Source organism: Rana temporaria, unplaced genomic scaffold, assembly GCF_905171775.1.
Source record: "Rana temporaria unplaced genomic scaffold, aRanTem1.1, whole genome shotgun sequence".
In the NCBI taxonomy this organism is placed as follows: Eukaryota; Metazoa; Chordata; class Amphibia; order Anura; family Ranidae; genus Rana; species Rana temporaria.
The window spans coordinates 36,610-55,092 of NW_024404613.1; positions in this window are offsets into that span (position 1 = coordinate 36,610).

An 18,483-nucleotide genomic window follows, 5' to 3' on the forward strand; every position below is an offset into this window, starting at 1 on the left:
TTACCTGTAAACTTGCGGCGGCGTCGCGTAAAGTCCACCCGCGCAAGCCCTCCTAATTCCAATGATCCTGGTCGGGGGAGTGGATCATTTAAATTAGGCGCGCTCCCGCGCCGATTGTAATGCGCATGCTCCGTCGGGTAAATTACCCGACGTGCATTGCGCTAAATGACGTCTCACGGACGTCATTTGTTTTGACTGTAACGTAAATGGCGTCCAGCGCCATTCACGGACGACTTACGCAAACAACGTTAAATTTTCAAATTTCGACGCGGGATCGACGGCCATACTTAACATTGAGTACGCCACCTAGGGGGCATGTTTATCTTTATGCCGCGTATCGCTTACGGAAACAACGTTAAAACACTACGGCGGGCAAGCGTACGTTAGAGAATCGGCGTGACTAGTCATTTTCATATTCTACGCTGACCGCCACCTAGCGGTCAGCGTAAATATTGCAGCCTAAGATACAACGGCGCAGGCCGTCGTATCTCAGGCATGTTTAAGTGTATCTCAGTTTGTGAATACACTTAAACATAGGATCGGACTTACGTCGGCGTATCTGCTAATACGCCGGCGTAAATTATTTGACAATATGGCCCAAAGTCTCACTCTGTCTCTGGCTGCTGCTGTCTCCCTCAATTGCTTCTTTGGGGAGCTGGGCACATTGGCGGTGTCATTGGTGGTGGTGGGTGGTGTGGGTGATTGGTGTAACGGCAACTCCACTTGTTTTTTAATAGATTTCTTGCCTCTACTATAAAAATACAAAGCCATGACACCTGTAGAAGGAGGCGCTGCACTAGCAGTGGAAGCAGCAGCAGATGTTGGTGGTCTGGCAGGAAAACTACTACTAGTAGAACTGGTGGTGGAAATAGCTTTGCTGGTGGCATTGGTGGTGACAGCCACTGTTGTAGACACTGATAGCATGTTTGTGGCGGCAGACATGTCTGAGACACTAGTAGTAGCAGAGACCTTGGCACTTTTTTTAGCAAGGCGTCCACCACGAACGCGACCACGACCTGCCTTCACTTTTCCCTTACAATGGTACATTGCTGTTGCTGTAGTGGTGATCACAGTCTGGATCAGACAGGTAAGGTAACACAAGATAGGGTATATAGAATCTCAATCTATAATATAGAATCTATAATAATATCGCCCCCCTCCCCACAACACAGGCAGCCTCTGAGGCTATCACACACAAGCAGGCAGCAACAAGTTCGTTCACTAGTATCACTAATATCAAATCAAGATCAATTCACATTAACACAATAGCTTGTGCTTATTGCTGAAGTGCTTATTAATTCAGGTTCTCTGACAAACAGAACAGCTAAGATTGACTCTCTTCTGAAATCATTCAGAGTATGTCTGTCTCTCTCTGCTAGCAATCGTCGTAAGTTTAAAGCGGGGGTTCACCCAAAAATAAATTTTGAACATTACATTCAGCCGAGTTGTCCTAATGACAATCAACTTTTTTTCCCGTAAATACCGTATTTCACCGCCGCTTCCGGGTATGTCTTCTGCGGGACTGGGCGTTCCTATCTGATTGTGATTGACAGGCTTTCGACCATCACGAGTTGCCGAAAGAAGCCGAACGTTGGTGCGGCTCTAGTGTATACGGCGCCTACGCACCGACGTTCGGCTTCTTTCAGCAACTCGTGACGCGCTGTATGCGACGGTCGGAAGCCTGTCAATCAGATAGGAACGCCCAGTCCCGCAGAAGACATACCCGGAAGCGGCGGTGAAATACGGTATGTACAGGAAAACAAAAAACAGCAGATTGTCATTAGGACAACTCGTCTGAATGTAATGTTAAAAAATTTGTTTTGGGTGAACCTCCACTTTAAGTAAAAGTAAGATGGCATTGGCTAGTGGCTACATGTGTACTTAGAATTTCAATCTATATAGAATCTAAAAATAAAACTAGAGATTCAGAATCTATAATAATAAACCGCCACCCTGAGCCCCTCCCTATATCTATTCTCTCTATAATGTCGAATCTATTTTCTCTATAATGACGAATCTATTCTCTATAATGTCGAATCTATTTTCTCTATAATGTCGAATCTTTTCTATCATGTCGAATCTATTTTCTCTATAATGTCGAATCTTTTCTATCATGTCGCATCTTTTTTCTATCATGTCGAATCTTTTCTCTAATGAATTTCAGAAAACCAAATCGAATAGAATTCTTGTTTCGAATCCGGTCGAAATATTATCGAATCCACTCCAGTCGAAATATTTACGGATTCGACCGTATTTTTCGAAATTCGGTCGAAAACGAACTAATTCCGAACACGAATTCCGAAAACGAATTAAACACATGTAACGAACCTAACTTAACGAAATTATTTTAATAACGAATTAAAACGAAACGAAACGAAACGAAATTTTTACTTGTGCACATGCCTACCTTGGACCCCAAACTTGGCTTGGTCTGTTCAGGACATATGGGGCTACAATGTGGTGAAGAAAGTAAGTTGCTATCGGTTATGGTTCGGGATAACTGGCCATCCAAAATTTGGTGTTTTGGGACTTTTGCCTGAAATTGGTGTAAATTGGTTTTTGGGCTATAACTTTTGAACGGAAGGTGCTAGAGCCTTCAAACTTGGGGAGCATCTTCCTGAATAGCAACCGGAGCATATAAAAAATTGAATTTTTTTCGACTTTTTACCAGGAATTTACCGATTTCTTGGTCACACTAGGTACCCTCTGGCCTTTGGTGCTAGGACCTCCAAACTACCCACATTTGTAGAGGAGACTCTCGGCTACATGTCTACCAAAGGTGGGGTCACTGGCACCTAAGGCTGGCCGGTACCTTGCCTCCAAAGATGGACCATTTAACATGGGAGTCTATGGGGAAACAGGGTTAGCTTGAGACGCGATATCTCCACGGCTATTGGACCCTTGGACCCCAAACTTGGCTTGGTCTGTTCAGGACATATGGGGCTACAATGTGGTGAAGAAAGTAAGTCGCTATCGGTTATGGTTCGGGATAACTGGCCATCCAAAATTTGGTGTTTTGGGACTTTTGCCTGAAATTGGTGTAAATTGGTTTTTGGGCTATAACTTTTGAACGGAAGGTGCTAGAGCCTTCAAACTTGGGGAGCATCTTCCTGAATTGCAACCGGAGCATATAAAAAATTGAAGTTTTTTCGACTTTTTACCAGGAATTTACCGATTTCTTGGTCACACTAGGTACCCTCTGGCCTTTGGTGCTAGGACCTCCAAACTACCCACATTTGTAGAGGAGACTCTCGGCTACATGTCTACCAAAGGTGGGGTCACTGGCACCTAAGGCTGGCTGGGACCTTGCCTCCAAAGATGGACCATTTAACTAGGGAGTCTATGGGGAAACAGGGTTAGCTTGAGACGCGATATCTCCACGGCTATTGGACCCTTGGACCCCAAACTTGGCTTGGTCTGTTCAGGACATATGGGGCTACAATGTGGTGAAGAAAGTAAGTCGCTATCGGTTATGGTTCGGGATAACTGGCCATCCAAAATTTGGTGTTTTGGGACTTTTGCCTGAAATTGGTGTAAATTGGTTTTTGGGCTATAACTTTTGAACGGAAGGTGCTAGAGCCTTCAAACTTGGGGAGCATCTTCCTGAATAGCAACCGGAGCATATAAAAATTGAATTTTTTTCGACTTTTTACCAGGAATTTACCGATTTCTTGGTCACACTAGGTACCCTCTGGCCTTTGGTGCTAGGACCTCCAAACTACCCACATTTGTAGAGGAGACTCTCGGCTACATGTCTACCAAAGGTGGGGTCACTGGCACCTAAGGCTGGCCGGTACCTTGCCTCCAAAGATGGACCATTTAACATGGGAGTCTATGGGGAAACAGGGTTAGCTTGAGACGCGATATCTCCACGGCTATTGGACCCTTGGACCCCAAACTTGGCTTGGTCTGTTCAGGACATATGGGGCTACAATGTGGTGAAGAAGGTAAGTTGCTATCGGTTATGGTTCGGGATAACTGGCCATCCAAAATTTGGTGTTTTGGGACTTTTGCCTGAAATTGGTGTAAATTGTTTTTTGGGCTATAACTTTTGAACGGAAGGTGCTAGAGCCTTCAAACTTGGGGAGCATCTTCCTGAATAGCAACCGGAGCATATAAAAAATTGAATTTTTTTCGACTTTTTACCAGGAATTTACCGATTTCTTGGTCACACTAGGTACCCTCTGGCCTTTGGTGCTAGGACCTCCAAACTACCCACATTTGTAGAGGAGACTCTCGGCTACATGTCTACCAAAGGTGGGGTCACTGGCACCTAAGGCTGGCCGGGACCTTGCCTCCAAAGATGGACCATTTAACATGGGAGTCTATGGGGAAACAGGGTTAGCTTGAGACGCGATATCTCCACGGCTATTGGACCCTTGGACCCCAAACTTGGCTTGGTCTGTTCAGGACATATGGGGCTACAATGTGGTGAAGAAAGTAAGTTGCTATCGGTTATGGTTCGGGATAACTGGCCATCCAAAATTTGGTGTTTTGGGACTTTTGCCTGAAATTGGTGTAAATTGGTTTTTGGGCTATAACTTTTGAACGGAAGGTGCTAGAGCCTTCAAACTTGGGGAGCATCTTCCTGAATAGCAACCGGAGCATATAAAAAATTGAATTTTTTTCGACTTTTTACCAGGAATTTACCGATTTCTTGGTCACACTAGGTACCCTCTGGCCTTTGGTGCTAGGACCTCCAAACTACCCACATTTGTAGAGGAGACTCTCGGCTACATGTCTACCAAAGGTGGGGTCACTGGCACCTAAGGCTGGCCGGTACCTTGCCTCCAAAGATGGACCATTTAACATGGGAGTCTATGGGGAAACAGGGTTAGCTTGAGACGCGATATCTCCACGGCTATTGGACCCTTGGACCCCAAACTTGGCTTGGTCTGTTCAGGACATATGGGGCTACAATGTGGTGAAGAAAGTAAGTCGCTATCGGTTATGGTTCGGGATAACTGGCCATCCAAAATTTGGTGTTTTGGGACTTTTGCCTGAAATTGGTGTAAATTGGTTTTTGGGCTATAACCTTTGAACGGAAGGTGCTAGAGCCTTCAAACTTGGGGAGCATCTTCCTGAATTGCAACCGGAGCATATAAAAAATTGAAGTTTTTTCGACTTTTTACCAGGAATTTACCGATTTCTTGGTCACACTAGGTACCCTCTGGCCTTTGGTGCTAGGACCTCCAAACTACCCACATTTGTAGAGGAGACTCTCGGCTACATGTCTACCAAAGGTGGGGTCACTGGCACCTAAGGCTGGCTGGGACCTTGCCTCCAAAGATGGACCATTTAACTAGGGAGTCTATGGGGAAACAGGGTTAGCTTGAGACGCGATATCTCCACGGCTATTGGACCCTTGGACCCCAAACTTGGCTTGGTCTGTTCAGGACATATGGGGCTACAATGTGGTGAAGAAAGTAAGTCGCTATCGGTTATGGTTCGGGATAACTGGCCATCCAAAATTTGGTGTTTTGGGACTTTTGCCTGAAATTGGTGTAAATTGGTTTTTGGGCTATAACTTTTGAACGGAAGGTGCTAGAGCCTTCAAACTTGGGGAGCATCTTCCCGAATAGCAACCGGAGCATATAAAAAAATTGAAGTTTTTTCGACTTTTTACCAGGAATTTACCGATTTCTTGGTCACACTAGGTACCCTCTGGCCTTTGGTGCTAGGACCTCCAAACTACCCACATTTGTAGAGGAGACTCTCGGCTACATGTCTACCAAAGGTGGGGTCACTGGCACCTAAGGCTGGCCGGGACCTTGCCTCCAAAGATGGACCATTTAACATGGGAGTCTATGGGGAAACAGGGTTAGCTTGAGACGCGATATCTCCACGGCTATTGGACCCTTGGACCCCAAATTTGGCTTGGTCTGTTCAGGACATATGGGGCTACAATGTGGTGAAGAAAGTAAGTCGCTATCGGTTATGGTTCGGGATAACTGGCCATCCAAAATTTGGTGTTTTGGGACTTTTGCCTGAAATTGGTGTAAATTGTTTTTTGGGCTATAACTTTTGAACGGAAGGTGCTAGAGCCTTCAAACTTGGGGAGCATCTTCCTGAATAGCAACCGGAGCATATAAAAAATTGAAGTTTTTTCGACTTTTTACCAGGAATTTACCGATTTCTTGGTCACACTAGGTACCCTCTGGCCTTTGGTGCTAGGACCTCCAAACTACCCACATTTGTAGAGGAGACTCTCGGCTACATGTCTACCAAAGGTGGGGTCACTGGCACCTAAGGCTGGCCGGTACCTTGCCTCCAAAGATGGACCATTTAACATGGGAGTCTATGGGGAAACAGGGTTAGCTTGAGACGCAATATCTCCACGGCTATTGGACCCTTGGATCCCAAACTTGGCTTGGTCTGTTCAGGACATATGGGGCTACAATGTGGTGAAGAAAGTAAGTCGCTATCGGTTATGGTTCGGGATAACTGGCCATCCAAAATTTGGTGTTTTGGGTCTTTTGCCTAAATTGGTGTAAATTGGTTTTTGGGCTATAACTTTTGAACGGAAGGTGCTAGAGCCTTCAAACTTGGGGAGCATCTTCCTGAATAGCAACCGGAGCATATAAAAAATTGAAGTTTTTTCGACTTTTTACCAGGAATTTACCGATTTCTTGGTCACACTAGGTACCCTCTGGCCTTTGGTGCTAGGACCTCCAAACTACCCACATTTGTAGAGGAGACTCTCGGCTACATGTCTACCAAAGGTGGGGTCACTGGCACCTAAGGCTGGCCGGGACCTTGCCTCCAAAGATGGACCATTTAACATGGGAGTCTATGGGGAAACAGGGTTAGCTTGAGACGCGATATCTCCACGGCTATTGGACCCTTGGACCCCAAACTTGGCTTGGTCTGTTCAGGACATATGGGGCTACAATGTGGTGAAGAAAGTAAGTCGCTATCGGTTATGGTTCGGGATAACTGGCCATCCAAAATTTGGTGTTTTGGGACTTTTGCCTGAAATTGGTGTAAATTGGTTTTTGGGCTATAACTTTTGAACGGAAGGTGCTAGAGCCTTCAAACTTGGGGAGCATCTTCCCGAATAGCAACCGGAGCATATAAAAAATTGAATTTTTTTCGACTTTTTACCAGGAATTTACCGATTTCTTGGTCACACTAGGTACCCTCTGGCCTTTGGTGCTAGGACCTCCAAACTACCCACATTTGTAGAGGAGACTCTCGGCTACATGTCTACCAAAGGTGGGGTCACTGGCACCTAAGGCTGGCCGGGACCTTGCCTCCAAAGATGGACCATTTAACATGGGAGTCTATGGGGAAACAGGGTTAGCTTGAGACGCGATATCTCCACGGCTATTGGACCCTTGGACCCCAAACTTGGCTTGGTCTGTTCAGGACATATGGGGCTACAATGTGGTGAAGAAAGTAAGTTGCTATCGGTTATGGTTCGGGATAACTGGCCATCCAAAATTTGGTGTTTTGGGACTTTTGCCTGAAATTGGTGTAAATTGGTTTTTGGGCTATAACTTTTGAACGGAAGGTGCTAGAGCCTTCAAACTTGGGGAGCATCTTCCTGAATAGCAACCGGAGCATATAAAAAAATTGAAGTTTTTTCGACTTTTACCAGGAATTTACCGATTTCTTGGTCACACTAGGTACCCTCTGGCCTTTGGTGCTAGGACCTCCAAACTACCCACATTTGTAGAGGAGACTCTCGGCTACATGTCTACCAAAGGTGGGGTCACTGGCACCTAAGGCTGGCTGGGACCTTGCCTCCAAAGATGGACCATTTAACATGGGAGTCTATGGGGAAACAGGGTTAGCTTGAGACGCGATATCTCCACGGCTATTGGACCCTTGGACCCCAAACTTGGCTTGGTCTGTTCAGGACATATGGGGCTACAATGTGGTGAAGAAAGTAAGTCGCTATCGGTTATGGTTCGGGATAACTGGCCATCCAAAATTTGGTGTTTTGGGACTTTTGCCTGAAATTGGTGTAAATTGGTTTTTGGGCTATAACTTTTGAACGGAAGGTGCTAGAGCCTTCAAACTTGGGGAGCATCTTCCTGAATAGCAACCGGAGCATATAAAAAAATTGAAGTTTTTTCGACTTTTTACCAGGAATTTACCGATTTCTTGGTCACACTAGGTACCCTCTGGCCTTTGGTGCTAGGACCTCCAAACTACCCACATTTGTAGAGGAGACTCTCGGCTACATGTCTACCAAAGGTGGGGTCACTGGCACCTAAGGCTGGCTGGGACCTTGCCTCCAAAGATGGACCATTTAACATGGGAGTCTATGGGGAAACAGGGTTAGCTTGAGACGCGATATCTCCACGGCTATTGGACCCTTGGACCCCAAACTTGGCTTGGTCTGTTCAGGACATATGGGGCTACAATGTGGTGAAGAAAGTAAGTCGCTATCGGTTATGGTTCGGGATAACTGGCCATCCAAAATTTGGTGTTTTGGGACTTTTGCCTGAAATTGGTGTAAATTGGTTTTTGGGCTATAACTTTTGAACGGAAGGTGCTAGAGCCTTCAAACTTGGGGAGCATCTTCCTGAATAGCAACCGGAGCATATAAAAAATTGAATTTTTTTCGACTTTTTACCAGGAATTTACCGATTTCTTGGTCACACTAGGTACCCTCTGGCCTTTGGTGCTAGGACCTCCAAACTACCCACATTTGTAGAGGAGACTCTCGGCTACATGTCTACCAAAGGTGGGGTCACTGGCACCTAAGGCTGGCCGGTACCTTGCCTCCAAAGATGGACCATTTAACATGGGAGTCTATGGGGAAACAGGGTTAGCTTGAGACGCGATATCTCCACGGCTATTGGACCCTTGGACCCCAAACTTGGCTTGGTCTGTTCAGGACATATGGGGCTACAATGTGGTGAAGAAAGTAAGTCGCTATCGGTTATGGTTCGGGATAACTGGCCATCCAAAATTTGGTGTTTTGGGACTTTTGCCTGAAATTGGTGTAAATTGGTTTTTGGGCTATAACTTTTGAACGGAAGGTGCTAGAGCCTTCAAACTTGGGGAGCATCTTCCTGAATAGCAACCGGAGCATATAAAAAATTGAAGTTTTTTCGACTTTTTACCAGGAATTTACCGATTTCTTGGTCACACTAGGTACCCTCTGGCCTTTGGTGCTAGGACCTCCAAACTACCCACATTTGTAGAGGAGACTCTCGGCTACATGTCTACCAAAGGTGGGGTCACTGGCACCTAAGGCTGGCTGGGACCTTGCCTCCAAAGATGGACCATTTAACATGGGAGTCTATGGGGAAACAGGGTTAGCTTGAGACGCGATATCTCCACGGCTATTGGACCCTTGGACCCCAAACTTGGCTTGGTCTGTTCAGGACATATGGGGCTACAATGTGGTGAAGAAAGTAAGTCGCTATCGGTTATGGTTCGGGATAACTGGCCATCCAAAATTTGGTGTTTTGGGACTTTTGCCTGAAATTGGTGTAAATTGGTTTTTGGGCTATAACTTTTGAACGGAAGGTGCTAGAGCCTTCAAACTTGGGGAGCATCTTCCTGAATTGCAACCGGAGCATATAAAAAATTGAAGTTTTTTCGACTTTTTACCAGGAATTTACCGATTTCTTGGTCACACTAGGTACCCTCTGGCCTTTGGTGCTAGGACCTCCAAACTACCCACATTTGTAGAGGAGACTCTCGGCTACATGTCTACCAAAGGTGGGGTCACTGGCACCTAAGGCTGGCCGGTACCTTGCCTCCAAAGATGGACCATTTAACATGGGAGTCTATGGGGAAACAGGGTTAGCTTGAGACGCGATATCTCCACGGCTATTGGACCCTTGGACCCCAAATTTGGCTTGGTCTGTTCAGGACATATGGGGCTACAATGTGGTGAAGAAAGTAAGTCGCTATCGGTTATGGTTCGGGATAACTGGCCATCCAAAATTTGGTGTTTTGGGACTTTTGCCTGAAATTGGTGTAAATTGGTTTTTGGGCTATAACTTTTGAACGGAAGGTGCTAGAGCCTTCAAACTTGGGGAGCATCTTCCTGAATAGCAACCGGAGCATATAAAAAATTGAATTTTTTTCGACTTTTTACCAGGAATTTACCGATTTCTTGGTCACACTAGGTACCCTCTGGCCTTTGGTGCTAGGACCTCCAAACTACCCACATTTGTAGAGGAGACTCTCGGCTACATGTCTACCAAAGGTGGGGTCACTGGCACCTAAGGCTGGCCGGTACCTTGCCTCCAAAGATGGACCATTTAACATGGGAGTCTATGGGGAAACAGGGTTAGCTTGAGACGCGATATCTCCACGGCTATTGGACCCTTGGACCCCAAACTTGGCTTGGTCTGTTCAGGACATATGGGGCTACAATGTGGTGAAGAAAGTAAGTCGCTATCGGTTATGGTTCGGGATAACTGGCCATCCAAAATTTGGTGTTTTGGGACTTTTGCCTGAAATTGGTGTAAATTGGTTTTTGGGCTATAACTTTTGAACGGAAGGTGCTAGAGCCTTCAAACTTGGGGAGCATCTTCCTGAATTGCAACCGGAGCATATAAAAAATTGAAGTTTTTTCGACTTTTTACCAGGAATTTACCGATTTCTTGGTCACACTAGGTACCCTCTGGCCTTTGGTGCTAGGACCTCCAAACTACCCACATTTGTAGAGGAGACTCTCGGCTACATGTCTACCAAAGGTGGGGTCACTGGCACCTAAGGCTGGCCTAGGACCTTGCCTCCAAAGATGGACCATTTAACATGGGAGTCTATGGGGAAACAGGGTTAGCTTGAGACGCGATATCTCCACGGCTATTGGACCCTTGGACCCCAAACTTGGCTTGGTCTGTTCAGGACATATGGGGCTACAATGTGGTGAAGAAAGTAAGTCGCTATCGGTTATGGTTCGGGATAACTGGCCATCCAAAATTTGGTGTTTTGGGACTTTTGCCTGAAATTGGTGTAAATTGGTTTTTGGGCTATAACTTTTGAACGGAAGGTGCTAGAGCCTTCAAACTTGGGGAGCATCTTCCTGAATAGCAACCGGAGCATATAAAAAAATTGAAGTTTTTTCGACTTTTTACCAGGAATTTACCGATTTCTTGGTCACACTAGGTACCCTCTGGCCTTTGGTGCTAGGACCTCCAAACTACCCACATTTGTAGAGGAGACTCTCGGCTACATGTCTACCAAAGGTGGGGTCACTGGCACCTAAGGCTGGCTGGGACCTTGCCTCCAAAGATGGACCATTTAACATGGGAGTCTATGGGGAAACAGGGTTAGCTTGAGACGCGATATCTCCACGGCTATTGGACCCTTGGACCCCAAACTTGGCTTGGTCTGTTCAGGACATATGGGGCTACAATGTGGTGAAGAAAGTAAGTCGCTATCGGTTATGGTTCGGGATAACTGGCCATCCAAAATTTGGTGTTTTGGGACTTTTGCCTGAAATTGGTGTAAATTGGTTTTTGGGCTATAACTTTTGAACGGAAGGTGCTAGAGCCTTCAAACTTGGGGAGCATCTTCCTGAATTGCAACCGGAGCATATAAAAAATTGAAGTTTTTTCGACTTTTTACCAGGAATTTACCGATTTCTTGGTCACACTAGGTACCCTCTGGCCTTTGGTGCTAGGACCTCCAAACTACCCACATTTGTAGAGGAGACTCTCGGCTACATGTCTACCAAAGGTGGGGTCACTGGCACCTAAGGCTGGCCGGGACCTTGCCTCCAAAGATGGACCATTTAACATGGGAGTCTATGGGGAAACAGGGTTAGCTTGAGACGCGATATCTCCACGGCTATTGGACCCTTGGACCCCAAACTTGGCTTGGTCTGTTCAGGACATATGGGGCTACAATGTGGTGAAGAAAGTAAGTCGCTATCGGTTATGGTTCGGGATAACTGGCCATCCAAAATTTGGTGTTTTGGGACTTTTGCCTGAAATTGGTGTAAATTGGTTTTTGGGCTATAACTTTTGAACGGAAGGTGCTAGAGCCTTCAAACTTGGGGAGCATCTTCCTGAATTGCAACCGGAGCATATAAAAAATTGAAGTTTTTTCGACTTTTTACCAGGAATTTACCGATTTCTAGGTCACACTAGGTACCCTCTGGCCTTTGGTGCTAGGACCTCCAAACTACCCACATTTGTAGAGGAGACTCTCGGCTACATGTCTACCAAAGGTGGGGTCACTGGCACCTAAGGCTGGCCGGGACCTTGCCTCCAAAGATGGACCATTTAACATGGGAGTCTATGGGGAAACAGGGTTAGCTTGAGACGCGATATCTCCACGGCTATTGGACCCTTGGACCCCAAATTTGGCTTGGTCTGTTCAGGACATATGGGGCTACAATGTGGTGAAGAAAGTAAGTCGCTATCGGTTATGGTTCGGGATAACTGGCCATCCAAAATTTGGTGTTTTGGGACTTTTGCCTGAAATTGGTGTAAATTGGTTTTTGGGCTATAACTTTTGAACGGAAGGTGCTAGAGCCTTCAAACTTGGGGAGCATCTTCCTGAATTGCAACCGGAGCATATAAAAAATTGAAGTTTTTTCGACTTTTTACCAGGAATTTACCGATTTCTTGGTCACACTAGGTACCCTCTGGCCTTTGGTGCTAGGACCTCCAAACTACCCACATTTGTAGAGGAGACTCTCGGCTACATGTCTACCAAAGGTGGGGTCACTGGCACCTAAGGCTGGCCGGGACCTTGCCTCCAAAGATGGACCATTTAACATGGGAGTCTATGGGGAAACAGGGTTAGCTTGAGACGCGATATCTCCACGGCTATTGGACCCTTGGACCCCAAACTTGGCTTGGTCTGTTCAGGACATATGGGGCTACAATGTGGTGAAGAAAGTAAGTCGCTATCGGTTATGGTTCGGGATAACTGGCCATCCAAAATTTGGTGTTTTGGGACTTTTGCCTGAAATTGGTGTAAATTGGTTTTTGGGCTATAACTTTTGAACGGAAGGTGCTAGAGCCTTCAAACTTGGGGAGCATCTTCCTGAATAGCAACCGGAGCATATAAAAAATTGAAGTTTTTTCGACTTTTTACCAGGAATTTACCGATTTCTTGGTCACACTAGGTACCCTCTGGCCTTTGGTGCTAGGACCTCCAAACTACCCACATTTGTAGAGGAGACTCTCGGCTACATGTCTACCAAAGGTGGGGTCACTGGCACCTAAGGCTGGCCGGGACCTTGCCTCCAAAGATGGACCATTTAACATGGGAGTCTATGGGGAAACAGGGTTAGCTTGAGACGCGATATCTCCACGGCTATTGGACCCTTGGACCCCAAACTTGGCTTGGTCTGTTCAGGACATATGGGGCTACAATGTGGTGAAGAAAGTAAGTCGCTATCGGTTATGGTTCGGGATAACTGGCCATCCAAAATTTGGTGTTTTGGGACTTTTGCCTGAAATTGGTGTAAATTGGTTTTTGGGCTATAACTTTTGAACGGAAGGTGCTAGAGCCTTCAAACTTGGGGAGCATCTTCCTGAATAGCAACCGGAGCATATAAAAAAATTGAAGTTTTTTCGACTTTTTACCAGGAATTTACCGATTTCTTGGTCACACTAGGTACCCTCTGGCCTTTGGTGCTAGGACCTCCAAACTACCCACATTTGTAGAGGAGACTCTCGGCTACATGTCTACCAAAGGTGGGGTCACTGGCACCTAAGGCTGGCCGGGACCTTGCCTCCAAAGATGGACCATTTAACATGGGAGTCTATGGGGAAACAGGGTTAGCTTGAGACGCAATATCTCCACGGCTATTGGACCCTTGGACCCCAAACTTGGCTTGGTCTGTTCAGGACATATGGGGCTACAATGTGGTGAAGAAAGTAAGTCGCTATCGGTTATGGTTCGGGATAACTGGCCATCCAAAATTTGGTGTTTTGGGACTTTTGCCTGAAATTGGTGTAAATTGGTTTTTGGGCTATAACTTTTGAACGGAAGGTGCTAGAGCCTTCAAACTTGGGGAGCATCTTCCTGAATTGCAACCGGAGCATATAAAAAATTGAAGTTTTTTCGACTTTTTACCAGGAATTTACCGATTTCTTGGTCACACTAGGTACCCTCTGGCCTTTGGTGCTAGGACCTCCAAACTACCCACATTTGTAGAGGAGACTCTCGGCTACATGTCTACCAAAGGTGGGGTCACTGGCACCTAAGGCTGGCCGGGACCTTGCCTCCAAAGATGGACCATTTAACATGGGAGTCTATGGGGAAACAGGGTTAGCTTGAGACGCAATATCTCCACGGCTATTGGACCCTTGGACCCCAAACTTGGCTTGGTCTGTTCAGGACATATGGGGCTACAATGTGGTGAAGAAAGTAAGTCGCTATCGGTTATGGTTCGGGATAACTGGCCATCCAAAATTTGGTGTTTTGGGACTTTTGCCTGAAATTGGTGTAAATTGGTTTTTGGGCTATAACTTTTGAACGGAAGGTGCTAGAGCCTTCAAACTTGGGGAGCATCTTCCTGAATTGCAACCGGAGCATATAAAAAATTGAAGTTTTTTCGACTTTTTACCAGGAATTTACCGATTTCTTGGTCACACTAGGTACCCTCTGGCCTTTGGTGCTAGGACCTCCAAACTACCCACATTTGTAGAGGAGACTCTCGGCTACATGTCTACCAAAGGTGGGGTCACTGGCACCTAAGGCTGGCCGGGACCTTGCCTCCAAAGATGGACCATTTAACATGGGAGTCTATGGGGAAACAGGGTTAGCTTGAGACGCGATATCTCCACGGCTATTGGACCCTTGGACCCCAAACTTGGCTTGGTCTGTTCAGGACATATGGGGCTACAATGTGGTGAAGAAAGTAAGTCGCTATCGGTTATGGTTCGGGATAACTGGCCATCCAAAATTTGGTGTTTTGGGACTTTTGCCTGAAATTGGTGTAAATTGTTTTTTGGGCTATAACTTTTGAACGGAAGGTGCTAGAGCCTTCAAACTTGGGGAGCATCTTCCTGAATAGCAACCGGAGCATATAAAAAAATTGAAGTTTTTTCGACTTTTTACCAGGAATTTACCGATTTCTTGGTCACACTAGGTACCCTCTGGCCTTTGGTGCTAGGACCTCCAAACTACCCACATTTGTAGAGGAGACTCTCGGCTACATGTCTACCAAAGGTGGGGTCACTGGCACCTAAGGCTGGCCGGGACCTTGCCTCCAAAGATGGACCATTTAACATGGGAGTCTATGGGGAAACAGGGTTAGCTTGAGACGCGATATCTCCACGGCTATTGGACCCTTGGACCCCAAACTTGGCTTGGTCTGTTCAGGACATATGGGGCTACAATGTGGTGAAGAAAGTAAGTCGCTATCGGTTATGGTTCGGGATAACTGGCCATCCAAAATTTGGTGTTTTGGGACTTTTGCCTGAAATTGGTGTAAATTGGTTTTTGGGCTATAACTTTTGAACGGAAGGTGCTAGAGCCTTCAAACTTGGGGAGCATCTTCCTGAATTGCAACCGGAGCATATAAAAAATTGAAGTTTTTTCGACTTTTTACCAGGAATTTACCGATTTCTTGGTCACACTAGGTACCCTCTGGCCTTTGGTGCTAGGACCTCCAAACTACCCACATTTGTAGAGGAGACTCTCGGCTACATGTCTACCAAAGGTGGGGTCACTGGCACCTAAGGCTGGCCGGGACCTTGCCTCCAAAGATGGACCATTTAACATGGGAGTCTATGGGGAAACAGGGTTAGCTTGAGACGCGATATCTCCACGGCTATTGGACCCTTGGACCCCAAACTTGGCTTGGTCTGTTCAGGACATATGGGGCTACAATGTGGTGAAGAAAGTAAGTCGCTATCGGTTATGGTTCGGGATAACTGGCCATCCAAAATTTGGTGTTTTGGGACTTTTGCCTGAAATTGGTGTAAATTGGTTTTTGGGCTATAACTTTTGAACGGAAGGTGCTAGAGCCTTCAAACTTGGGGAGCATCTTCCTGAATAGCAACCGGAGCATATAAAAAATTGAATTTTTTTCGACTTTTTACCAGGAATTTACCGATTTCTTGGTCACACTAGGTACCCTCTGGCCTTTGGTGCTAGGACCTCCAAACTACCCACATTTGTAGAGGAGACTCTCGGCTACATGTCTACCAAAGGTGGGGTCACTGGCACCTAAGGCTGGCCGGTACCTTGCCTCCAAAGATGGACCATTTAACATGGGAGTCTATGGGGAAACAGGGTTAGCTTGAGACGCGATATCTCCACGGCTATTGGACCCTTGGACCCCAAACTTGGCTTGGTCTGTTCAGGACATATGGGGCTACAATGTGGTGAAGAAAGTAAGTCGCTATCGGTTATGGTTCGGGATAACTGGCCATCCAAAATTTGGTGTTTTGGGACTTTTGCCTGAAATTGGTGTAAATTGGTTTTTGGGCTATAACTTTTGAACGGAAGGTGCTAGAGCCTTCAAACTTGGGGAGCATCTTCCTGAATAGCAACCGGAGCATATAAAAAATTGAAGTTTTTTCGACTTTTTACCAGGAATTTACCGATTTCTTGGTCACACTAGGTACCCTCTGGCCTTTGGTGCTAGGACCTCCAAACTACCCACATTTGTAGAGGAGACTCTCGGCTACATGTCTACCAAAGGTGGGGTCACTGGCACCTAAGGCTGGCGGGACCTTGCCTCCAAAGATGGACCATTTAACATGGGAGTCTATGGGGAAACAGGGTTAGCTTGAGACGCGATATCTCCACGGCTATTGGACCCTTGGACCCCAAACTTGGCTTGGTCTGTTCAGGACATATGGGGCTACAATGTGGTGAAGAAAGTAAGTCGCTATCGGTTATGGTTCGGGATAACTGGCCATCCAAAATTTGGTGTTTTGGGACTTTTGCCTGAAATTGGTGTAAATTGGTTTTTGGGCTATAACTTTTGAACGGAAGGTGCTAGAGCCTTCAAACTTGGGGAGCATCTTCCTGAATAGCAACCGGAGCATATAAAAAATTGAAGTTTTTTCGACTTTTTACCAGGAATTTACCGATTTCTTGGTCACACTAGGTACCCTCTGGCCTTTGGTGCTAGGACCTCCAAACTACCCACATTTGTAGAGGAGACTCTCGGCTACATGTCTACCAAAGGTGGGGTCACTGGCACCTAAGGCTGGCTGGGACCTTGCCTCCAAAGATGGACCATTTAACATGGGAGTCTATGGGGAAACAGGGTTAGCTTGAGACGCGATATCTCCACGGCTATTGGACCCTTGGACCCCAAATTTGGCTTGGTCTGTTCAGGACATATGGGGCTACAATGTGGTGAAGAAAGTAAGTCGCTATCGGTTATGGTTCGGGATAACTGGCCATCCAAAATTTGGTGTTTTGGGACTTTTGCCTGAAATTGGTGTAAATTGGTTTTTGGGCTATAACTTTTGAACGGAAGGTGCTAGAGCCTTCAAACTTGGGGAGCATCTTCCTGAATTGCAACCGGAGCATATAAAAAATTGAAGTTTTTTCGACTTTTTACCAGGAATTTACCGATTTCTTGGTCACACTAGGTACCCTCTGGCCTTTGGTGCTAGGACCTCCAAACTACCCACATTTGTAGAGGAGACTCTCGGCTACATGTCTACCAAAGGTGGGGTCACTGGCACCTAAGGCTGGCCGGGACCTTGCCTCCAAAGATGGACCATTTAACATGGGAGTCTATGGGGAAACAGGGTTAGCTTGAGACGCGATATCTCCACGGCTATTGGACCCTTGGACCCCAAACTTGGCTTGGTCTGTTCAGGACATATGGGGCTACAATGTGGTGAAGAAAGTAAGTCGCTATCGGTTATGGTTCGGGATAACTGGCCATCCAAAATTTGGTGTTTTGGGACTTTTGCCTGAAATTGGTGTAAATTGGTTTTTGGGCTATAACTTTTGAACGGAAGGTGCTAGAGCCTTCAAACTTGGGGAGCATCTTCCTGAATAGCAACCGGAGCATATAAAAAAATTGAAGTTTTTTCGACTTTTTACCAGGAATTTACCGATTTCTTGGTCACACTAGGTACCCTCTGGCCTTTGGTGCTAGGACCTCCAAACTACCCACATTTGTAGAGGAGACTCTCGGCTACATGTCTACCAAAGGTGGGGTCACTGGCACCTAAGGCTGGCCGGGACCTTGCCTCCAAAGATGGACCATTTAACATGGGAGTCTATGGGGAAACAGGGTTAGCTTGAGACGCGATATCTCCACGGCTATTGGACCCTTGGACCCCAAACTTGGCTTGGTCTGTTCAGGACATATGGGGCTACAATGTGGTGAAGAAAGTAAGTCGCTATCGGTTATGGTTCGGGATAACTGGCCATCCAAAATTTGGTGTTTTGGGACTTTTGCCTGAAATTGGTGTAAATTGGTTTTTGGGCTATAACTTTTGAACGGAAGGTGCTAGAGCCTTCAAACTTGGGGAGCATCTTCCTGAATTGCAACCGGAGCATATAAAAAATTGAAGTTTTTTCGACTTTTTACCAGGAATTTACCGATTTCTTGGTCACACTAGGTAC